Source organism: Cricetulus griseus, assembly GCF_003668045.3.
Source record: "Cricetulus griseus strain 17A/GY chromosome 1 unlocalized genomic scaffold, alternate assembly CriGri-PICRH-1.0 chr1_1, whole genome shotgun sequence".
Taxonomy (NCBI): Eukaryota; Metazoa; Chordata; class Mammalia; order Rodentia; family Cricetidae; genus Cricetulus; species Cricetulus griseus.
The window spans coordinates 32058836-32083804 of NW_023276807.1; the positions used below are offsets into that span (position 1 = coordinate 32058836).

At 50.5% G+C, this 24969-nt stretch overlaps 1 long non-coding RNA gene across 5 annotated transcripts; it reads left to right on the forward strand.

Annotated features, from left to right (window-relative positions):
- Positions 1-24392, forward strand: LOC118239677. 5 transcript variants are annotated; one of them, XR_004772460.1, is made up of 4 exons: positions 1-128; positions 23343-23441; positions 23646-23778; positions 24333-24392. It is a non-coding gene; the product is annotated as an uncharacterized LOC118239677 (long non-coding RNA). The 5 variants fall into 5 exon arrangements; XR_004772456.1 differs by lacking the exon at positions 24333-24392 and having other exon boundaries at positions 23646-24155; XR_004772457.1 differs by lacking the exons at positions 1-128; positions 24333-24392 and adding an exon at positions 5204-5339 and having other exon boundaries at positions 23646-24155.
- The last annotated feature ends 577 nt before the right edge of the window (positions 24393-24969 follow it).

Here is a 24969-nt window from a genome sequence, read left to right on the forward strand (position 1 = left end):
GGGTGTGTTAGGGTGAACACAGTCTGTTCTGGGACGGCAGGGAGTTTGTAACGTGCAGTAAGCACTCACAGTCCCAGGGGCACCCTCCACACTTCCTTAATCCCTGATCTCCGAACCAAACCTGCCAGGTAAATAATCTAGAATTTGTCCCTTCCCAACTTGGCCCAGGTTGGCATCTCACTCTCTTCTTTCTTCACATGCCACCTTTGTGAGGGCTTGCCTAGCTGCGGGCACTTGGCAAGGCAGGTGGGGGGGCGCTTACAAAGGGATGTTTAAATAATACTGTCTGCTCCTGGCCCTCTCGAGGGTGGTAGTAGGATGAATCTGGAGGGATACTGGTCAGCTCGAAGGTGGCTGAAGGTGGCTGAGGGCTCTTTGTCTCCTACTCACTTGACTGTACCTAAGTTGTTTGACCTCTCTGAGCCCCTGTTTCAGGAACAGGTAAATCCAATATATATATATATATATATATATATATATATATATATATATATTTTTTTTTCCTCCACTATTTTCATTGGCTCAAGATCTGGGAACATTTTCCTTAGCTCTTATTTCCTTGGGCAGAGTGAATTCAAAATGCCAGTGCTGGCAACTCCTTGGAATTTTGAGGTGGGCTTTCAGAAAAGCTGTAGAGCCTAGTTACTTGTCATGTTTATGTCATCATCCAAGAATGAACCATTCCATAGTAGTTTCCAGACATTAATATCTGAAACCTTAAAAAGAGATTTTGGGAACAGAAGTGGTTATTACTACACTTCCCGGCTTTCTTAATCAGAGGCTTTGGAACATGTGAGTCTTTGTGACCCTGGCTGTGGTCTTGTGTCCAGAGTTTGCTGGTGCTAGCCGTGAAAGTCAAGGCTTCACACTGAAGACCCATTTCATGTTTTCAGCCTTTTTTTTGGGGGGGGGTTACAGGTGGGGAGCTATTTTTGTTCTTTGGAGATAAGGTCCCATGTTGGCCTTCAAGTGTCTGTGCAACCCAGGCTGGCCTCCAACTGGTGATCTTCCTACCTCAGCCTCCCAGGTGCTGTTTTTTTTATTTCCACTATTCTTCTGTCTACTTTAAAAAATAATCTATTCCACTGGAGAGATGGCCCAGCGGTTAAAAGCACTGGCTGCTCTTCCAAAGTGCCCAGATTCAATTCCCAGCACCCACATGGCCCCTTACAGCTGTCTGTAACCAATTCTAGAGGATCTGACACCCTAATACAGACATACATGCAGGCAAAACACCAATGTACTAAAAATAAATGAATTTAAAAAATAATCTGTTGATTGCTTCATCAACTCTATTACCCTGTATCACCATGGAGGCACATGCTGAGGTAGAGGATTCTGAGTTGGAGAAGCCCTGTGTTAAACACATAAGCAATCCCTCCCAATCCCCAAAGTGTCAGAAACATTCATGGCAGGTATACGGGTAAGTGGGTTGTCATAACTCTATTTCTAAACTTGGAAACCCGGAAGCAATGTCAAACATCAAATGCCAGTTTGCAGCCTTCATTTTGGGGCCTAAGGCAGACCCCCCCCCAACCTACCCCATCCTTCTTGGCTTGTTTCAATTTGTCTGTGGACTGAGAAACCAGAAAATCACATCTGTTAGAAGATGTGAAAAGCAAGATCTTTTGAGTTTGACAAATTGTATTAAAGTTCATCTGGAGAAGTAAACATGCAGAAAGAACTTGGGACTATTACAAGGAGTATTACAAGCGACAAGTGCATGAGGGTGCCATCTAAAGCTCAGATCATAAAAGAGCTGGGCACTAACATAAGAACAAGCAGGCAGATCAAAGGGACAGAGTACGTCCAGACACACACCCACAGACAGCTTCAAATTTAATAAACGATAGAATGACATTTGGATCAGGGGAGAAAGGATGAATGATTCAATCAAATCAGATAACTGGCTAGCTGCTTAGGAAAAGTACTAAAGTGAGCTCCCCACTTCTGAAGTAAACCCCAGATGGAGCAAAGATATAAATGCAGAAAGAAAACCATAGAATTACTAGAAGAAAATATTAGCCAAAAAAAGCATTCTTGGGAAGTATGACAAACAGGAGAGTCAGAAGGGTAGTTAAAATAACAATGACAACCACAACAAACCCAGCTAGCTTTAAATGTAATATCCTATTTCTACCCTCCCCCTTTTACAACGCCCAGTTTTGAGACAGGGTCTCTAGCCTGGGCTAACCTGGAATTCACGGTGGAATGTGACCTTGAGCTTTTGGCTCTCTTGCTTCCACGCCCCGAACACTGGGCTTCCAGGTGTGCATCGCCACACCCAGCTTATGAGGTGCTAGGGATGGAACACAGAGCTTCATGCGTGCTAGGCAAACACCCTATGTTTGGAGCTGCACCCTTGGCCCAGGCCCTAAAATCTAAAAGCAAACAGCCAAGTAGCAATTTTTTTTCCTATGTGGATGACAAGTGAGTTCTTCTAAGTCAACAAAGAAAAGGAACAGAAAACTGGACTGAGCTGGGGACAGAAAAGGAGTAACAAGTGATTAACAAGGAGAAAATGCTCTCCCCAGCCCAAGTCCTCTTGCATCAAAACCTGGAGATGACGAGATTTTCTTTCCGATGAGTTGACTGGCTATGATGGAAAGGGCAGCTGCTCACTGTGTGAACACAGGCATCCTTGGAAGTACGAAGGCAACTGTGCCTCGAAGAGATTGATAACAAAAATGATAATGAATTCATAAACAGCTCAGAAGACCCATGCCAAGGAATGGAGCTGTGAGTGGGGGGTCACACAGAAGTGTGAGCAAAGCCAGGCGTGGCGGCCCATGCCTGTAACGCTAGCACTCAGGAGGCCGAGGCAGGGGGATTCCGAGTTGGAGAAGCCCTGTTTTAAAATAAACACATAAACAATCTCTGCCAATTCTATTTCTAAACTTGGAAACCTGGAAGTAATGCCAAACACCTCAGGAGGGTCCTGGATAAGTATGTGATAGGCAGCTTGCCTGTGGAGTGTGCAGCTCAGTGGAGGGGCCCAGCTTTGTGGGATGCTATCATGAAAGACACATGGCCACTGCTCCATGGAGGGGATGGCTGGAGGACGTATTCAATACAATGTTGGGCCACCCTGGATTCCTGGATCAGGAACCCTGGGTCTGGGACCTAGCATATTGTGTGTAATGGATGTTTGAGAAGTACTGGCAGGAAGCATGAATCAAAAATAGATATAAATCTCTTGGCTATTCTGCCTTGGTTTCTAGGATTCACCAGAAATGATTTCCTATGAGCAGAGCAAGGAGGCAAGAAGCGACAGGCAGAGCTTTTTTGTTTGTTGAGTCTCACTGTGTAGCCTGATTGGCCTGGAACTCACAAGCCTTACATGCCTCCTAAGTGCTGGGATTATATGTGTGTGCCAACACTCCCAGCTAATTCATTTTCTTTTTTCCTTTTGGTTTTTTGACACTGGGTTCCTCTGTCCTGCAACTTGCTCTGTAGACCAGGCTGGCCTAGAAATTTTCAAAGATCCGCCTGCCTCTGCCTCTGCCTCTGCTGATATCAAAGACATGCACCACAACTGCCTGGCTAACCCATTTCTTTTAAAACATTTTTTATGGGCCTGGAGAGATGAGACTCATAAACTAAGAGCAGTGGCTTCTCTTCTGAAGGACCTGGGTTTGATTCCCAGCACCCATATGGCAGCTCACAACCTGTCGCAACTCCAGTTCCAGGGGAATCTGACGCCTCTGCAAGCATCAGGCATGCATATGATATAGACATACAAGCAGACAAAATATCCATCTATACAAAGAATATAATAATGATAACGTATTTAAAAACGTTTTATTCTATTTAGTGTATGTGCATATGTAAGTGTGTGTTTATGTAGGTATGTGTGTATATGTGTGTGTTTGTGTGTGTGTGTGTATGTGTGTAGGTGCACATGAGCCATAGCATGTGTGTAGAAGACAGCTTGCTGAAGCAGGTTCTTTTGTTTCACCATGTTGGTCCTAGGGATGGAACTCGACTGTCAGCCTTGGTGACAAGTGTCTTTGCCTACTAAGCCTTTTTATTATGAGAATATATTACTTTTGTTTTCTAAAACAATACCTAATAACAAAGCTTTTTGGGGCTGGACACACAGCTCAGTGTGGAGTGCTTGCCGAGTATGCAAGGACTAGATTAAAAGAAAAATGGCTGAGATGGAGCAAGAAAATGGATATATCCTGGCAATACATTTTTGAATGTATTACATTTTGTTATTCATTCATCTACCAGTGGACATTTGAAAGAATGAACATCTTTGTATTATTTAGCCCTTCTAATCCATGAATCCTGTATGATTTATCATTTATGTAGGCCAGTGAGTCAGAATTACCTGGAAAATTTGTTAAAACATAGACTACTCCCAGCCTCTGATTCAGCATGTTTATTTGTGGCCTTAACATTTGCATTTCCTTCTCTTCTTAAAACGATTAATTGTTTGATAAAGTTCATATCAATTAATTGTTTGATAAAGTTTATCTAGATAATGAATTTTAGTCATTTCCACCTCTCTCTCTGGAACCCTTCTCATCTAGTCTCCCTTTTGTTTTATAATGATTTTTTTCTTTTTAAAAAAGATTTATTTAATTTACTTATTGTGTGTGTGTGTGTGTGTGTGTGTGTGTGTGTGTGTGTGTGTGTGTGTGCGCGCGCGCGCGTGCGCGCGCGCACATGCCTGAGTGTATATGTATTTGCACCACATGCCTGCAGCTACCCACAGAGGCCAAAGGAAGTGGACATCAGATCCCCTGGAGCTGGAGTTTAAAGCAGTTGTGTGCTGATAACTGAATCTAGGTCCTCTGCAATAGTGGGAAGTGCACCTAACCCCAGCACCATCTCTGCAGCCCTGTGTCTGCTTTTGGTGTACGGCACACTGAGTTTAGTTAGGGCTTCGTGCCAGAGTACAGGTGGGAGGCTGCTTACAGGAGAGAGGGTACTTATCAGTGGTTACCAGTGGAGTATTATTCAATCTCAAAAAAGAGAAATTCTGACACAGGCTAAAACCTGGATGAACCTCACAGACCTTATGAGAAGTGAAATTAGCCAGTCACAAAAGGATGGCTTTTACAACTCTGTCTGAATGAGGCACCTAGAGTTGCCAACTACAGAGACCCAGAAAGTGGCTGGAGGTTGCTGGAGGCTGGGGAGGTAGGTTTGATGGGAAGAGTTTCGGTTTTGCAAGACCAAGTCTAGAGAGGGTGGTGGGGTTGTGCAAGAGTGGGATGTGCTTTGTGTCACTGAGCCACACTTAAGAATGGTTAAAATGGGAAACTTCACGTTCTGTATGTTTCAACACTATTAACAGTTAAGAAGAAAAGCCACCCCCCAGCCCCAAGGTATGTGAAATAGGACTAGCGACTGGAGCCTTAGGTCCTGCGTGTGAGCCTCCCTCTGCATCCGGGAGTGTGAACTTGACGGTTGATGACTCTTTCACTTTTTTCTGTTTGTGTAAGTCTTGGCATCTGATAAGAGAGTTTATGTCCCTGCCCACATTATGGGAAGTGGGAAGCAGACCTAAGTGGCTCTCCACCTTGAGGGATGGCACAGGGTGACAGTAGGCACAGATAAAGCAGTTTGGGGATTTTTTGGAAGACAGAGGCATGCTAAGTTACGGGAAAGCTGGCTTATTGCCCATCCCTGTAGCCTCTGCAGAGACCCTTCCAGCTCTTCTGAGAGGGTCAGAGCCTCACAGAGAGGGTGGAGAGCCCAGTGGCCCAGACAGTTCCAGAGTATAGACAGAGAAGGGTTGAGGTGAGACTTGCAGGGCAAGGCACGTGTTTTTGGGGGATGAGCCTGGACTGGGACATCTGGCTATAGTGAGGACTGTATTTGAAAGATGAGTGATTGCAGGGCTGGGGTGAGAGAGGAAGGGCCTGAATGTGAGGAGAGCCTGGCCACAGAAAGCAGCCAAGAGGCCAAGGCCCAGGGGTAGAGGGTCAAGCAAGTGAAGCCCTGCCAAGTCCTCTGCATTTGAGGCTGAGGACTTCCCTCCGTGGCTCCGTCTGGCCTGAGTGTTGTTGTGTCTGCTTAAGCCACCTTAGATCCTTCCTGACTAGGTACTGGGGATGTGGGGCTGCCAGGAGTAAGGAGCCCAGAGGTAGTCTTGGAGCTATGCTATTCAGGTTCAATGCCTGCAGGATCCCACCCTAGGCTTTGTGCTTTTCTGGCTTCCATTCAGTCCACTCCCTAGCAAGCTCTTCTGGGAAAGCTGGAGACCGGCCCAGACCCTTGACCTCAGGGAGCTAATGGTCTGGCCGAGAGAAGGGCCACCCTGACTCAGGCAGTGTGGGTGTCAACCACAGGCCTGGCTGGGTCATTGCAGAGCAGGATCTGTCCAGATTCTTCAGGAGCCACGGGGCCTTAGTCTCCCTGTCTGAAAAATGGGGCTATCTCAGTGCACTTTAGCATATCAGTTTCTCAGTGGGAGCTGGAGAGGTACCGGGTATCCTGGAGTTGGTACTGTCAGTGAGACAAGGAGGGCTCGGAAGCCTCTTCTACGGCTAGCAATGAAGGTCAGTGGTTGAGTGCTTTGCCTGGGATGAGCAAAACCCTGGATTCTACCTCACAGACCAACCAATAGAAATAAATCCTTTCTTTCCAGTGTGGCTACCCCAGCCCCAGCCTCAACACGACCCTTGTTTCCACTCTTGAAAGGGGTATCGGAAGTAAGAAACCAAAGAGGAGCTGCAGGAAGGGCTGGGGGGTGCACAGGGGTTCCCAGGCCCTGCCTGTTTTACTCTGAGGTAGATGATAACTCTCTCAGTGGCACATTCCTGGGGTTTCCCTTCCCTGGCCCCAGGAGCTGGTGCTGGGAATAAGGACGGTATTGATAGGCACACTTCCCATGCAGATTTGGATTCATGGATATAAGAGCCTGTCTTGTATGACTTTTCCAGGTCACAGATGCAGACTTGTCTGACTGGGGTCATCTTCATTTTCAAATGGTTCTGAAGACTCCTCCCTTCAGTTGAGGGCACAGGGCCTGAGATAATGGTATAAAATGGCTGTTCTCACAGCTGGACCTCCAGATTCCCAGGTCCTGCATACATAGCCCGTGGATCTTCCCTGTCTTGTCTGCCGTGATGATTCAACATGAGAGTCTGGGGTTGTGTCGTGCTCTGGATAGAGCTGGGTGCTCAGTGACAGTGGCTGTCCTTCCCCAGGAGCGTGGCGTATGCAAAGTAGATTCCCTACCTATAACAAGCCTAAGAACCTGAAATGATGCTGTAGATGGGTGATGACTTGTGTCTCAGACACCAAAGGAAATCCAGTTCTGACCCGACTGCTGGAGAGGTATCGTGCCTGTCTTAGTGGAATTCACAGTGGAATTGGGGAGACTTTCCCCTGCTTCTCAGGAGACCCAGGCCTAGGGAGACATAGCCTGACCTTCAGTCTGACAGAAGATGTGGCCCCATTTCAAGGAAGCCCCCGCTTGAGGGACTATCCTTAGAGAGCCACAATGCAAAGGAGACAGAGTTATAGCTCTGTCTTCAGGGAGCACCAGTCTGAGGGAGATACACAGTCATACCCCTGTCTTCAGGGGGTTCCGACTTGACAAAGAAATGCCATGCCCTCCCTACTTCCTCCTTCTCAGACGTTTTCCCCTGCCCAGCCCTTTCTTCTTCTTTTCTGGAGGTTTCCATCCCTCAAAAGGGATTGGTGGGCACTTGGACAGTTCCTGTCCTCTGCCGTCTGCTCTCTGACTCCCAGCTGGCTCACGGAACCTGCAGAGAAACTTTGAAGCTGAAGTGTGAGCTTCCAGGCAGGGAGACTGAGTCATAGTGACTCACGATGAACTGGATCACCCCTCCGTGGCTGTATCAGAAATGACTGGCGGGCCTGGTGGAGGAAGAGTGTAGCTCCTGCTAACTCATGATCCTCGTGCCCTCTGCCATGTGTCTTTAAAGCTACATACATACATGTGGGAGAGCTCATGCAGCCCAGCTGAACACCCATGTTCTGCCTCTCGGCTGGGGTGAATCATGGATCAGGACGAGAATGTCTGGAAGCTCGATGCAGTCCAGCTGTTTGGGACAGTGAGCCCAACCACCCCCAGACAAGATGTGGTGGCCTTCTTGTCTCTCCACACCCTCTTTCTACCTCCCAGACTCCCAGAAACATTTCTAAGACAGACCCCCCTTCCTAGGATCCAACCGTGTATCTTCTGTCCACCCTCTGAGGACTATTTGTCCCTCCTGTAACACAGGTAGGGCCTGAGAAGCTAGAATAAGGTCCACACTCACACATGTGCACATGTGTGTGTCTGTGTCTGTCCCAGACAGTGGGCTCCCTGAAGATGGAGATCACGTCTGAGGGCAGGAACAAGGACTCCTAGATATTTTTGTGGCTGCCTGAAGCAGAAACGGTTTTCTCTCTGGCTCACTGAGGGCAGGCCTGTCTCCATCAGCAGCCCAGAGAGTCTAATAGAAGCCAGGAGAGTGCCAATGCACAAATGCACAAATGCACTTTTTCAGACACACTCCTGAGCTGAGGGTTCCCTGAGTGCAAAAGCACTGTGATTTTCAACAAGGTGAATTAGACATAGCTTCCTGGCAGGGTAGAAGTTCCCTGAAGACCTCTTTCCCCTCCTGGGCCAGGCTGGACTCCCAGAGGGCAATTGTGTCTACCCATCATGCCAGGACCTTCTAAGGGGACCAGCCGAGTCTTGTCTCTCAGGCTGTTTCCACTGGAATCCTGGAAACAGTCTGCCACAGGACCCTTCTTGTCCTGTTTGCCAGCTCTCCAGTGTGTAGGGCAGTGCAGGGAAGGTAGCAGACCTAGCATGCCCGGTGACTCTGCCCCTCAGCCTCTCTTCCTTGTCCCACGTGTCCTCCCGGTCAGGATCCACAGCATGGTGGGGAATCCCTGTAACTCCTTTTTCTGACCTCCATGTTTGGTTCCCATGTCGTCCTGCCCACCCACACACACTGTAACTCTAATCCGTAGGCAGAGTTCAGTTCTCTAGGGATGTGTGTCACTGATGTGGTGTCATCTCCTCACAAGCCTGGAATGTCGAGGGGGAAAGTGATCACTCCTGGACCAGTGAAGTCACACAGCTCCTGGGAGCAGACTGGCCTGGGCTGCAGGTCTACACAGCCTTGCTCACATCTGACTGTGGACTGTCCCTTGTGAGCAGACTGTCGTCTGGCCCTCACATCTGACTGTGAACTGTCCCTTGTGAGCAGACTGTCTGGCCCTCACATCTGACTGTGGACTGTCCCTTGTGAGCAGACTGTCGTCTGGCCCTCACATCTGACTGTGGACTGTCCCTTGTGAGCAGACTGTCGTCTGGCCCTCACATCTGACTGTGGACTGTCCCTTGTGAGCACACTGTCTGGCCCTCACATCTGACTGTGGATTGTCCCTTGTGAGCAGACTGTCTGGCCCTCACATCTGACTGTGGACTGTCCCTTGTGAGCAGACTGTTGTCTGGCCCTCACATCTGACTGTGGACTGTCCCTTGTGAGCACACTGTCTGGCCCTCACATCTGACTGTGGATTGTCCCTTGTGAGCAGACTGTCTGGCCTTCACATCTGACTGTGGACTGTCCCTTGTGAGCAGACTGTCTGGCCCTCACATCTGACTGTGGACTGTCCCTTGTGAGCACACTGTCTGGCCCTCACATCTGACTGTGGACTGTCCCTTGTGAGCAGACTGTCGTCTGGCCCTATTGTCTGCTTCCCTCTCCAGGTGCTTCATTTTCCTGGGCAGAAGGCAGTGAAAACCCAAAGCCCCTGAAAGGCTACACGACAGAACATGAGCTGCGTGTGCTTCCGGGGCTGCCCAGAGCAGGGGTGGCACAGCAGCGTCTTGTAGCCTATCCTGAATGCCAGCATGCAGCCATTTTGTGGGTCTGGACTTCGGCATGGAGGCAGACTATGGGCTTCTGTGGGACAGGCAGAGATAGGAGGATGTGATGGGCTCTGCTAGGGAAGGGTTGGGGGGGCTTGCTATGCTATTCAGGGCGTGTACACACACACACACACACACACACACACACACACACACACACACACGTGCATGTACGCACGGTTGCACTTCCTCACTCTGTCACAGTACCCGCTCCACTGGCGAGGAGACACTGGCCCAGAAGCACCTGTGTCAGACCTCCAAGCCACCATACCCTCGGAGTAGGAGATCTTACCAGCTGTGCAGCTGAGATTTTCAACTTATTCCATGTAATAAAGGGGCTACCGATGAGGACTTGATGCATACATAGCCTTGTTATGAGGGATGACGGGCATGTGTGAACTGGCGGCCTGGGGTATCCACATTCTTCTCCTCATTCGACCCCTTCCATCCAAAAGGAGAAGAGTCAGTGAGAGTTGGGACCTGGCCAGGTGGCTAAGGTCTCCTGAGAACAGGAGACCAGCAGGGGGGACCAGGACCTTGGGAAGGACAGGAAGCTGTATTTCCCACTGGTTCTACTCCTCCTGGGCTCCTGGTTACCTCCCCACAGCCTGGATATGGGTTCCTGACACGTACTGGGTGATAAGGGCCACTCAGCAGGCAGGACGTGGGCTACGTGAGGGGCCAGTGGAGGCGGCTGTCTGCCCAGCTCAAGGGGCCAAGGCCAGGAGGCCGGACCATGGGGTCCATTGTCTACTCACCACCCCCTCTGGCGATCACAGACTCAGCAGCAGTCAGCACCAGGCCCTTGGCAGAAACCGGGTCTTGTTCCCCCCACGCAGGCACGTCCTGGCCCGCACGTCGCTGGGCCTTCAGCCATGTTGGTGCTGGCCGTTGCTCTGCCATTGGCCTCTAGGGGGCGCTGCCTGGGCACCTAGAAAATGCCTTGCATGGTAAGTTAGGCTTGGGGACCACATCTTGAGGATGTTGGGGGCTAGCTTATTGACACAGGACAAACCGGGAGAGGGCCGAGCGAGAAGGCATGGCTCCACCTGGATGTGGAGGCAAGCACTGACCTTAGGAGGTTGCTTTGGATGTTTGTTTGCTGAAATGTCAGATTCCAGGTGCAGACGGAGGTGAGGAAGCCAGAGCTGGCATCTCTCAGGTCTCAGTTTCCCTAGGTGTGTCCACAGGAAGTGGAGAGAGTCCTCTCTAGGTGAGTGCTCATCCTGTTTGGACTCTGCCCCAGCTGACAGCAGTGGGCAAGAGTGGGCATGTTACGAAGCTCGGCTTCCTCTCCCCTTCTCCATCAAAGTGAGGTAAACTTCAGGGTCTCTGTGGCCCTGTGCCCTTGGGAGTCCTTGAGGGGTGCCTGGCAGCTAGCTTGCTTCCTTCAGAGCCCCCAGCCCCAGGCCTCCTAGGGCCAAGGCTGTACCTCTGATCAACAGGTTAAAAATAACCCCCATGGACTCTTCTCCCTCCAAAGGAATGGTGTTTGTGTTGGCATCCATGGTCCCTGTAGCCCTGCCAACTCCCACAGCATGTGACATTGTCAGGGGACTAGAGGTGTGAGGTAGCAGTCAGCCGGAGAGGCTCATGCCACTGCCTGCTTCCAGGTGGGGTACCGAGAATAGGTCAGAGATGTTGGCACGGCCACCGGGAGTCGTGAGGCTGGGACACGTGCTGGGCAAGGCAAAGCCCCTTCTACAATGACGAGGGTCTAAATTGTGTTGTATGTAGGTGTGGGCCAGGGTTTCCCTGGTCAAAATTGGTCAGCTAGGTCATCCCCAGTCTTCAGATCCCAAAATCTTGATCAGAGCCTCCTGGGACTGTGGAGCCAGGGAGCTCTACTCTTGAACCCAGAGGCACTCTCCTTCAAACCTCTGCCCAGGCAGGAAAAAAAAAATAGCAGCCCCATTAGAGAATATTTGTGGACGCCGTCCTGGATGCCAGGCTCAAAGCTGGCACGCTCAGTCTTCCCACATGCTGTCTGAGCCAGTTTTCACCCCCCACCCCCAATGTGTGGGTGTGTGTGTGCTCGTGCATGCATGCACGTATGTGAATGTGTGCGTGTGTAGCAGGCATGGCTAGTCTTCCCATATACCATCCGAGTCAGTTCTCACCCCCTTCGTGTGTGTGTGTGTGTGTGTGTGTGCGCGCGCGTGTATGTGGTAACAGGAGAAAGGTAAAAGTAGCTAGGTGATTTGTTCAAAGTGGCTTTCAGACTCCACATCATAACAGCCTCCTTGTATGACCTCACAGCCAGAAGCCTGCTGGCTGCAGGTCTGTGCCAAGGTGGTCTCAGACCTGGACCATCGAGGCTGTGCCTTCCCCTCCTGACATGGCCACATATTTCTTCACACAACTGCCCCTTTCCTGGGCAGCCAGAATTCTCCCCCAGAACCAAAGTTCTCCCGATTACACTGACATTAATGAAGACCATTTCTCCTTTCCACCAGAGGAGAAATTGTCCTTCTGTCCTTGCTCACTGTTGTGGGGGCCACACTCAGAGTTTAATGTGAGGGATTTGTTGAAGAGTGATTGTCTATCTCACTGACCTACCCAAAATGGCTTCAATATTGCCTGAGCCTTGTCTTCCTCAGGCTACATGAGCTCAGCTCCTTTCCTCCCCAGCTTGTGTTTGCCCTCCACTAAGTCTCTGCTGCCCTGCCTGGCCTCTGCCAGTTCCTGTGACCAATTGAGGGCATGGCTGGGGGATAAGGAGTGCTGACTCAGCCACTGCCCCTTCAGAGGAGCTCCTTAGCAGTGGGGCTGCGTTGTCCCATTGGCAGCTGCCACCCCAGCCTGCCCCATGCCCCGGGACGCTCATATGGGTTGAAGGCGTTGTCTTTTGGGTCTCCAGGGACTGGGGATGGTGTTCCAGGTAGAGAGTCCTACTTTCTCCTTCTACATTGCACATTGCAGGCCACTCTGCTCCTCACCCTCCCCTGGTGTGACGATGTGACATGCACAAAACAGGAGTCCCTTGCGGGAGTCACTTCCTCAAATCAGCCAGGTGAGGAGTGTTCTGCTGTTTCCAGGTGGGGGTCCCAGACCTAGATGGGAGCTCTATCTGGGAGTTTACCAGAGGATAGACTGTACCACTGAATGTCTGGTTTATATTCAATGTACATTTTCACTCATGTGCTTGAACCCTGGAAGAAAAGCATTGTTGGGATAAAGCAATGACTGTGTGCTGCAGGATCCCAGTCTTTCCTCTTATTGATCTGCTGGCTTTCTGTTTCCAAAGCCATCATATTGCCCAGGTGGCTTCTGCAGCTCCCACCAGCATGAAGGACAAAAGAATCCTGAAGTAGGACATGTCCCTTCCCTTTATAGTATCTTCCTGGAAGTTGTACATGCTTCTTATATTCCATTGGTTAGAATTCAATCATACGGACAACCCTAGCTGCAAGGGAAGCTGGGTGTTACGGTTTTGATTCTATGGGCATCTGGCTAAAAAACTAGAGGAGAATGGGCACTGGGAAGCAATTTTTGTTTTTGTTTTTTTTGTTTTTTTTTTGGTTCTTCGAGACAGGGTTTCTCTGTGTAGCTTTGGAGCCTATCCTGGCACTTGCTCTGGAGACCAGGCTGGCCACGAACTCACAGAGATCCATCTGCCTCTGCCTCCCAAGTGCTGGGATTAAAGGTGCGCCCACCGGCTGGGAAGCAATTTTGTCATAAAGCCCCTGGTATTCTTTAAGACCCTGGTTCTCTCTCTTCTCTAAGGCCTTGGTTTTTCTTATACTTAGTGTTTACTGCCAGAGCTGTTGAACAGCAGCCACGAAAGGGCAGGTGCATCTACCTTTGTCTCATGGTAGACTGACAGGTGCCTAAGAAACTGGCCCTTTCACAGTTGGGTGAGTTGGACTCCAGAGAGGTTGGGCAGTTTTTCTCAGAACACACGGCTGAGCTGTGAAGCTAGATCCTGCCATTCTCTTTCACTTCGCTGATGCTCACTTTCGGGGCGGATGTGCTGGGCCCTCACTGGCCTGGAGGAACTGGAATGCCCTGAGCCCTGGGAGGGGGGTGTCTGAGAGTAGAGGGCAGGCAGGGGTGTGGCCTCAGGAGCAGGTGTCTTCTCAGCACTTACTCAGTGTCATGGCCAGCAACACGTCTGAACAGGGCACTGACAGGTGTGGGGATTTTTGTTGGCGCCAGGAGCTGGCCACTGTGGCCACATCCTCAGACGCCACTTTTCCCCATTTGAGAGTCCGAGGCCTAGTGGTGAGGAAGGGCCGATATGGGGCAGCTTGGCTCACTTCCCCTGTTTTCCTGGTGTGTGTGTGTGTGTGTATGTTTGTGTGTGTGTGTGTGTGTGTGTGTATGTTTGTGTGTGTGTGTGTGTATGTTTGTGTGTGTGTCTGTGTGTGTTGAGTGTGTGTATGAGTGTGTGTGAGTGTGTGTCTGTGTGTGTTTGTGTGTGTGTGTTTGTGTGTGTGTGTATGAGTGTGTGTGTGTGTCTGTGTGTGTGTGTGTGTGTGTGTGTGTCTGTGTGTGTGTGTGTGTGTGTGTCTGTGTGTGTGTGTGTCTGTGTGTGTGTGTTGTGTGTGTGTGTCTCTGTGTGTGTGTGTGTGTGTGTGTGTGTGTGTGTGTGTGTTTGTGTGTGTGTGTCTGTGTGTGTGTGTCTGTGTGTCTGTGTGTCTGTGTGTGTGTGTGTGTGTGTGTGTCCTTTGTCTTCACCTTATGTAGTAGAAGCAGGGCATGTAGGCTGCTTGGTGGAAAAGTAGGGACAGTACAACCAGTTGAGAGAAAGAGTCTAGATGCTAGGCCTCTGAGGAAGCCCATCTGGGCTTTGCCTCTGCCTCTGGGCAGGGCCGTCCTTGCCTGCTGCTGACTGACCCACAATGTAAGGTCATTGCCCTCGCCTGGTGCGGAGGAGCTCTGCGCGTAAGTGTGGTTACTGCAGCTTACATTACTGTGGTTAGTGATGGTCTCTGCTCCTGGGTTTCTGGCCAAAGAGGAAGAGCTCAGGAGTTGTGAGTCACAGCTAGCAGTATACAGTGGAGTGTTCTGGGGACACTCCTGAGACCCAGACATAACCTCTGCCCTCTGGAGTTCTGGTCAGATGCAGACAATGAACAGAAAGCACTGCTTGAGGCTGGAGGCCATCCCCTCATCCAGGAAGACCATCTTGGTTAACTGTGATGAAATTTCTCTGGGATTGATCTGTAGTTCTGGCAAGATTGGATTCTTTATCTGTCCCATCTGGCCAGGTCTGAGCATGGAGGACCTGCAAATTCTGTACTGGGGACATGGCAGAATGCTGTCCTCCCACAGAGTCCTTTACTCATTCAGTAACGGTGCCAGGTGCTCAGGAAGACTGACACCAAGTAATTACACAAATAAAAATATACAAATCGGAATGTGCTGGGAAGGAGAACCCCAGGGGATTCGGGAGGGCTCACCAGGGACTTAGTTTACCTGGAGTTGTGCCTGCTGTTGAAGCTAACCTCCTGCCTAGTTGCGTGTGCTCGAGAGTACGTGTGCTCTAACACACACACACACACACACACACACACACACACACACACACACACACACAGAGTTAAGAAAAGTTAAACCTTTAAGTGATGGCATCTTTTGGTCCATTCTGAAGCTTCCTACTTGCCTGGACCATAAATTGAATCTGCATGGCCAAGGCCCTGCCCTAGGCCTGGCACAGGGGAGGTACCTCAGATTTCGAAATATTCAAAATGCCATCAGGACACCGCCCACCCCCAAATTAATCTTACAGTGATGGAGTTGAAGCATGGGGGCTTATGGGTGGTCCAGGAAGCCTCCAGGGATAAATAGGGATTGGTCTGGAAGTGTTGAAACTGAGATGGGCCAATGAGGAGGCTGGAGATAAGGAGGGCAGGACAGATTTGGGGTAGCAAGAAGTCCTGTGCTCTGCTCTGAGGCCTGCCTTCAGGAGGCAGGACTGTTGGGACTTGGACTGGGATACAAGGTAATGGTAGGTTTTCCGTCCCACTTTTAGTCACATCATCTGATCCTCTGGGGAGGGGTCTGGGATGGTCCAGAGCTGAGAGCTTCCTACCAGCCAGCCTGTCCCCAATACTGGCTTCATGGCTCCAGGAGCAGCAGAATCAGAGCCAGAGATCACTTGAATTTTCTTAGGGGAGCTGATCACCCTTTGCTAGGGGGTCTCTGTCTGGGAACTGAGACTCCAGTTCCTGTGGCTGGACCCATCTCCAGTATTTGGTGTTCTTCTCTCCTTCCAGTTCATCAGCCTGGCTCTGGCCATGCTAAGACTGAGAAGGGTCTCAGTAGGGTGGGCCGCTCAGGGGTGATCTCTTGGCTGCCACTCTTGCCAGGCGCTCATCTCTGAGGCAGCCCCTCCCCTGCCGCTGACTATTCTGCAGGGAGAAGGCTCACTGACAAGGTGGCATGCTGCCCACCAATGAGGGCCATGCCAAGCGTGATGTGATGTGTGCTGATCTGAGGACCAGCAGCTGATGCACCCGCAGGCTGGGGAGCTTGGGCGGTTCTCCCATCATATCCATGGGGGTTTGGGGAGGATATCACAGTGGACAGAGGGCTCTCTTGTGCTGTGGGTGGAGGGACCAGTCTTAAAGACTCTCCTAGATCCCTTATGTCTGATCTTGTGCCTCTAGTTGACGGGAGCTCTGAGCTCTCAGTGTGTTATGTTATTTGTAACCCCAGTGGATTCAGAGGGGACTCTCACTGGCCTATAGGCCCTGACACTTCCAGGAATTGGTACCCTACTCCCAGCAGGCTAGAGACATTTTCCTGCTCTCCTCTGATTGACTCTGCCTGTTGAGGTCTCAGGTTCCAGGAGAGAGTGTGAGGGGTTTTAGGGACAGAAGGGGACTCCAGAGCAGTGTTAATACAGTACCAGTACAATTTGAAGAGTTCCCTTTTGTTTTCTTTCTGACAGGGACTGTCTGTGGTGGGTTTGCCAGGCAAGAGGAAGTCTGGAGAGCTGGGAAAACCCATCTTTCTCAGATGTTGATTCTTGAGGTTACAGTGTAGAGAGGAGAGGCCAGGGGAGGATCCTGGGCTCTATATGTTGAAAAGGTCCCTCAGGGATGTTAACCTCAGTGGACAAGGGTCGCACTGTATTGAAGACAGATCTCAGATTCTGGAAGTGGAAAATTCTGGCTGCTCCCTAGGTGACTTTGGACATTTCTTGATGTCTCACCTTCTCATCCGTGGCAATGGGTCATCAATATTCACCTTGAAGACCAAACCGGGCAAGCACAGATAAAGTCTAGTATCAGCCTGTGTCACAGGCCTGTAATCCCATATTCAGGAGGCAGTTCGAGAAGTGTGAGTTTCAGTCAGCCTGGGATGTGTACGAAACCCTCTCAAATGCACACACATGCATCTACTCACTTGTGTGCATGCACTCGTGTCTTCGTATACACACACACACACACACATACACACACACACACACACACACACACACACACACACACACACACACTGACCAGTATCTGGCTGGCACATAGCAGATGCCAATAAAATGGCCATCACTGGCATGCAGCTAGCTCACTCACTCCCAAAGTGCATCGAGGCCTGTTTGTTCCATGGCTTGAGGACCCTAATGGGGTGAGGGTGGCGATTCTGAAGTTGGACATGGAAGGTGTGTCAGGAGACAGCGACGGGAAGTAGTGATTTCCCTGTTTCACCAACATAGGGTCTCTGGTTTTGCAAATAATAACCTAAACCAGATGTATAGAACCGTGTGCCAGGCACCATACCGAGGCCATTAACCAATCCAGTTCTCAAGGGGAAATGTTGGTGGATGGGGATGTGATCCAGTTTGGTACAGACTTGCCCAGAATGCGTGGAGTCCTGGATTCAGTTCTCAGCACTGTTATAAACCAGCCATGGTGGCTCATGTTTGTAATCCCAGTACTTGAGAAGTGAATCAGTAGGATTAGAAATTCAGGGTTACTAATGTCAGTGTGGGCTGTTGGAGGCCCTGTCTCAAAAAAGAAAAAGGAGCAACAGTTACCTCACTTTATGGGTGGAGAAACTAAGGCACAGAGAAGCCAAGGCCTCTTCTTGGGGTCACACAGCTAGTAATTAATTGGTAGGGCTGGGCTTGAGACCAGGCGGTTTGGCATGAGGACCCCTGGGGAGAGAGATGCTATGCCTTTCCCTGGGGTCTCTCTGGGGGTGTTCTTTCTGGGACTGCCTGGCTGGGCTGAGCTTTGGTGCTCTGGTGGGAGGAGCTAAGTCCTCAAGAGCCCGCCCTTCCTCTAGCAGCTCCTGCCCACCCTCCTGTGGGCTTCTTTGCCTTCTGCAGTTGCTGTGTCCACCCCGCACCTCTCTCTTCCTCAGGAGTGGTCACTGAGCTCTGTGTGCCCAGGCTGCCTCAGACTTGGTGCCTAATGATTGAATAAAGTTGTGGAGCTCCAGACCCAGCCTGACTCCAAGGCCCAAGCCCTCTCTGTACTGAGCTGCTCTTCCCGCCATCCTGGGTGGTGGACACTGGGGAACCTGCCTCTCCAGTGCTATTTATGACCTGCTAAATCACTCACTGTCAACCCTTAGGCTTAATGAGGCCCAGAGCCCGCCAGTACACCCCAATTAAGCACATCATCTGTTTCCGTTTAGCAGAAACAGTGTGGCTGGTGATGGAGAGCCCAGCCTGGGGTGCCATGAGGTGGGCTCAGGGGTGGTTTTCTTCTCTGGAGAATGACGTGCCACCCATCCTGACCTCTGTGGTGCTAGAGAGTAGCTCCCTTCCCTCACCAGGAGCCAGTGATCTACCTGAACACATAATTATCTGCCTTGCTCATTAGCTAGCTGTGGCAGTGGGCTAGATGGGGTTTGGGGGTGGTGACTCAGAGGGATACGGGATGCCCCATTGCATGCAGCCTTCCTGGAGATTTGGGAACCTGCTGTGAGTGTCAGCAAAGGTGTCCAAGTACGGGAAGGGGCAGGAGGTGAGGATGGGAAAAGGGAAACCAGCGGTTGGTGAGGTCACACTGAAGCAATCCCTGGCTTCTTACACTGATCCGTGGACTTAGCAGGCACTTAGCCACTGCCGTGCACTGATTGGAGAATAAGTTGTGTGGACACAGAAGGTAGGGCCTTTAGAGGGCCTGGGGGTGAGAGTTCTTCCTGGAAAAGGTAGGTAGGGGCTCAAGGATAAAGGAAGTTCCCACCACATGAACCGAGGTCCACATGGGAGCCAGCTCTTCCTCAGGGTAATGCCCATGGTCAGGACCCTGGTAATCACAAGACTTAGTATAGATTCTGGGGTGCTGGGTTGGGGGACTGTCAACTGGAGTAGGCCAGAAGAGCTAGGAGCTTGGGCTCATAAGGAAACTGGCAGATGGAGTCAGTAATCTGCAAGGTGGCATTAGTGTTGGGTAGCTAGCTGTCTTGGGATACGTGGCTGGGTGATTCCAAGCCTGCCTTAAACAGGAAGCACCTCCATTCATGTTAACCTTGAATAGTAACTACACATATTGTTACCATTCACTTCTGCACCTCGGGCAGATCTCACTAGCTGATCATAGAACCCACTCTGTCTAGAACAGGGGTTCTCAACCTGTGGGTCCCAGTCCCCTTGAGGGTCAAATGACTGTTTCACAGGGGTCACAAGTCAGATATTCCACATATCAAATATTTACATTATGATTCATAGCAGTAGCAAAATTACAGTTACGAAGTAGCAATGAAAATAATTTTATGGTGGGGGTCACTACAGCATGAGGGGGTCTCAGCTGGTTAGCAGTACTGGCTGCGGAGCCAGGTGGGCACCATTGTCACAAAGCAGATTCAGCTCTAAGCTAGCCTGGGCTTTATCATTGGATTTTCTGTGGCCTGACTTTTCGGGAGATAAAATGGTAAGGGCACGAGGTCCCACCAGCAGACCTTGTGTGGCTGGCTTGGTGGGGGAGTAGAACTTGAGGGGGCTGTAGAAGGATGCAGAGGTCCTAGGGTAGACTGAAGACAGCTTCCAGGTACAGAGCCACTCAGGAGAGCTGGGCCACCAGGTAAGCTGTTGTTTCTTCTTTGATCATGAGGTCACCAGCTGCAGAGCCACACTACAGTGCCACCAAGAAGAAGCTGTGCTCTCACTGCTCTTTTGAGGGCCCACACTAGCAGTCAGATGCTGGGTCTCTGTCCTCATCCCTGCCCTCCTCTATAACCCTATGTATGTCTATGCCTAGTTCCCAGATCTGCGGCTGCAGATGAGATGTAGGATAGTGTCTGTTGGTTTGTTTTGTTTTGAGACAAGGCCTCCCTATGTAGCAATGGCTGTCCAGGAATTCTCTATGTAGATCAGGACTCGAATTCACAGAGATCTTCTTGCCTCTGTCTCCCAAGTGCTGGGACCAAACTACCTGGTCATAAGGTAGTTTTTTGTTTTTGTTTTTTTTTTTTTTTTTGTCTTTGGGGTGTTAGCCAGTCGTCTTCAGATCCTCAGTGGTCTTGAGAATAAAGTTCAATTCAACACTCACTGCCACTGTGACAGGAAGCAGCTTCAGTTTTTCCGTCCCAGTTTTTGCTCTTCCCTCTGCACACCATACAGGAAGGCCCATGGCTGGGGAGGATGGATGTTGAGAAGTCTATGCTGCTGGTCACCACTCACTGCTCCTTAAGCATCTCTAAGACGCCAGGCTGGATGTGGAGAGGAGTGGAGGGGTTGTAGACAGCAGCCCCCAGCCCTCTTTGGCACTTGCCACTGTGCGGCACTGTGGGACCCCAGCCTGTAAATGGTAAGCTGCACTTGGTTCTCAGGGACTTTGGCAACCAGGAAACAGCTCAGGTGAGAACTTTCCTGGTCCTGTTTAGGCATGGTTGGTGGAACTTTACAGGGGGCAGGGCCAGTACAGGTTGCTTCTTTGGATCTTGGTGGTTTTATCTGCGTTCTGGCTGTGCTCATTTTTGTAAACTGTTGCAAACACCTCAGTCTGGGATGGGTGTTGGTAGTGTTGAGAGGAATTAGGTAGAGGCATTCTCTAGCTCCCTCTCTAAGAAGAGGTGAGGAAAAGCAACTCAGGCATGGCAGCACATGCCTTTAGCCCTAGCACTGGGGTAGGGGGTTGCAGAGATGGGTGAATCACTAGAGGCTTGTTAACCAGCTAGTTTAGCCTAAACAGTGAGCTCCAGGTTCAATGACAGACCCTGTTTCAAAACATGTAGCCATAGGGGAAGACACCATTGTCAGTCTCTCAGCCCCAGACATGGATGTATGGGGCAGTGTGCCTACACACACATGTATATGTGTATGCATGTACACATATACAACATATACACTGAGAGAAGAAACATGTAAAGGTACGTAAAGGGCCAGCCACAGTGCCAAGGGTGAGTCTTGGGGGCCTATGGATGCTGACAGGAAACCTGGAGAGAACCAAAGGTGACCATCCCAAGAGGATATCAGACTCTCAGGGAGCCAGGCAGGAAGGGACCAGCAGAGAGGAGACTGTGTATGGGGAACCAAAGTAAAGATTTCTCTAGACTCAGAGTTGGTCTCCTCCATAGGTCAGGCTGGGTGGTCCTGTGTCCAGCACCAGTTTAGTCAGTTCTGCAGTCTGTTCTTTTTTTGCTGGTGACTGGATGAGGTTGACTGCTATACTCACACAGGTTGCTAGGACTGACTTAGCCAAGGAGGGGCTTGGGGGTGCCATGGGGCTGCTGTCCAGTCAGAGAGACTATGGGGAAGTCTCCACCTTCAAACTGGTAGCAGTAGAAGAAACTAGCCTATGTGGGTAGGGCAGTCCTGTCACCCTGCCCTGGGCCTCCAGGCCCCAGGGACAAGTGGCCAGGGGCAGTTGCTGTCCCTTAAATTCCCCAATCCCTTCTGTGTGCCCGTGTCCTGCTTTCTCCCCAAGGCAGAGCAGCCAGCTTCCCCTCGTGTCTTGCTCCAACAGATGCCCGATGCCAGTCCTCCTCAGCTTGGACGGTGGGGGGACCCGGGTGGGGTCATGACAGGACACCACTGCCTGGGGGTGAGAATGGAGGAGGCCCAGCTGTCAGCTGGAACCCATCAGAAGCCGAACCAAGCCCTGGCAGCTGGTAAGAAGGGGAGGGCAGGCTAATAAGAAAGGTGCCCTTAGCACTGTGTTTCTCAAGCCCGCTCTTAACCCTTCCTGTGCCAACTCAAGGCATGGACTCATGTTTTCCCATAGAGGCAAGTAGCTCCGTGTCTCTATCAGTCCGAGTTGGCCAGTGTTGGGTGGGGCTGACAACAGAGTGACCATGCCCCTGCCTCAGGGAACCTTAATCTGAGGGGAGAGGAAAGGTGCCTCAAACTACTAGGGGTTACTAGCTCGTCTTGAGAGGGGTCCTAGTCTTTGGGGGAAATATAGCTCATCTAGACTGAGGAAGGTTCTGTCTGCCCTCAGCCTGAGGGGTGCACTGCAGGAGCCCCAGTCAAAGGGCCAGGTCCGAGAGTCTCTGGGGCAGACATACATGAGGTTCTGTCTCAAAGTGAGAAACCAGCATCAATCATGTCATCCCTCTGTGATGTCTTGAAGAATCATCAACTAGAACACAGGTATAGTATTGATCTGAGAACCCTAGGAAGCATGTCTCTGGACCCAGGGTGCTGTCACTCGGGGACCGTTTTCTCCAGGATGTCTTCCTGAGGTCAGCTGCCTTCCAATGCTGCCTGCCTTTCTGAGACCCTTTGTGGTCCCCAAACAACTCAGCAAATGGCTGATTTTCAATAGCTCTTTCCAACTCCTTCTTTGGTGTTCATGTAACTTATATAACTCACGCCTTTCAATGAACAATTTAGCGTGGTGAGCAAGCACACAAAGGAAACGTGTCTACGTGCTGTAGGCCCCTCTTCAGCCGCCTGGTTTAGATGGCCCTGATTTATTTTCCACAGTTAGCGCCTGGCCTTCTCCCAACTTCTCAGCACTCCTCAACTGGCCTGTTGTTGGCTGCCAGAGGCCAGAGCAAGCTGCCTGCAGGTCCCCTTTCTCCACTGCTGCATGGTTCCAGCGTTCAGAACTCCAGGCTACAGGTTGTGTGAGGCCAATATCAAGCTGTTTCTGAGGGAACAGCTGGGCCCAGGCCCAGGCTCAGAAAAATGGCTCAGGGATACGCTGCCACCTTTGTCAACCCCTGCTGTGTTCTCTGGCTTTAGGCAAGTCATTCCAACACATGGGCCTTAGTTTCCTCATTTGCTAGAGCCTGAGACCCGGGGACCCCTTGCACCCAAGGTTTTCTGCTTCTGACTGTTTTCTCTGTCTACACTGCCCTGGGTGCTTCAGACTACATGCCATGACAATGGGCAGAGTAATCACTAAAGTGCCCATCTGGTTAGCAGGGCTTTCTGGGCAGTCCTGTGTTGCTGGCCAAAGTGTGGCTTGTCCCATTTCCACCCCTAGAAAGGCACTGCAGTGTTTGAGGATGCCTGTGGAGTCATTTGTTCACACTTCCTGGGACCTTGGAGCTGGCTGCAGGGCCATGTCCACAAGGGGTTGCTGGCACAGCTGTGAACGCTGCAGCCCATCATCATATTGACTAAGTTCTTACTCTCCAGGGCCTGGGCTGGGGACTGACAGAGATGAACAAGTGGACGTGGCACAGTTTTTGGTGGCCTTTGAGGACATGCACATGGCCTCCATGGGTAGTTGACCAGGTAAGTCTGGCTGTCACTTCACAGAGACCCCGGCTTGGTTCTTCCATCCGCAGAGTGAGATGCTAACAGTCTTGCAAACGTTGGGTGGCTGTGGAGATTCCATGAGTCAGTGAATGTAAAGTGTTTAGAGCTCGGGTGTGGTCATGACAACTTTCTTTTCATGAGCACAGTGCCAGGAACTGTTGTGGTATTTGTTTTCAACAGAGTTCTCCCCGGGAAGAATAAGATTCCTTTCGACTCTGCTGAGGAAGGAAGCCTCATAGGAGAGATGGTGCCATAGTGAGGTCTTGAAGGATGATGGTAAACTCAATAGGTAGTGATGGGAGAAGGCCTGGAGGTAAGAAGGCAAAAACCATGCTGGGTGAACTCTGCAAGGAGCAGAAGACTTATGTGCATGGGAAATAAAGTTGGAAAATGGGTTCAAGTTGAATGAGCACAGATGAACACTGAAATACAACTCTTTCCTATGGGTAATGGGGAGCCACCGATGGTTGTTGAGCAAGAGTATCCTGCAGGGAGAGGAAACTGATGCGTTACTTTAGTTTCTCTCCATAACAGCATCAGTGGCAGGCAGGCCGGGAACCTTCCATGGTCTAGGTTATAAAATCCACTGAGTGAGGGAGCTAGGAGAATGAGAAGGGGAGAAGAGGAGGGGTGAGGAGGAAATGAGGGAGCAGGAAGGTTGAGTTGGGGGAAGAATAGAGGAGAGCAAGAAAAGAGATACCATAATAGAAGGAGAAGTTATAGGCTTAAAGAGAAATCAGGCACTAGGGAAATGTCCAGAGATCTACAAGGATGATACCAACTAACCATCTAAGCAACAGTGGAGAGGCTTCCTTAAATGCCCTTCTCTGATAATGAGATTGATGACTACTTTATATGCCATCCTAGAGCCTTCATCCAACAGCTGATGGAAGCAGAAGCAGACACCCACAGCTAAACACTGAACTGAACTGGAACCCAGTTGCAGAGAGGGAGGAGTGATGAGCAAAGAGGTCAAGACCAGGCTGGTGAAACCCACAGAAACAGCTGACCTGAACAAGGGGGAGCTCATGAACCCCAGACTGATAGCTGGGAAACCAGCATAGGACTAATCCAGATTCCATGAACATGGTTATCATTCAGGAGGCCTCAGAAATCTATGGGTCCTCTGGTAGTAGATCAGTATTTATCCCTAGCATACGAATGAGTTTTGGGAACCCATTCCACATAGTGGGATACTCTCTCAGCCTAGACACAGGGGGGAGGACCCAGGCCCTATCCCAAAGGATATGACAGACTCTGAAGAGCCTCCATGGAAGGCCTCACCCTCCCTCAGGAGCAGAAAGGGTATGGGATAGGGAGTTAGTGGGGGGCAGGGGAGGAGGAGAGGGAGAGGGAACTGGGATTGACATGTAAAATAATCTCATTTTTAATTTAAATAAAAAATGGAGAAAAAATTCCACCGAGTGTTTGCACTGATAGGACTCCCAGAGGCAAGTGTGGTGACTCCATGAGGCAGGGATTAGCATAGATATGACCACCAGTA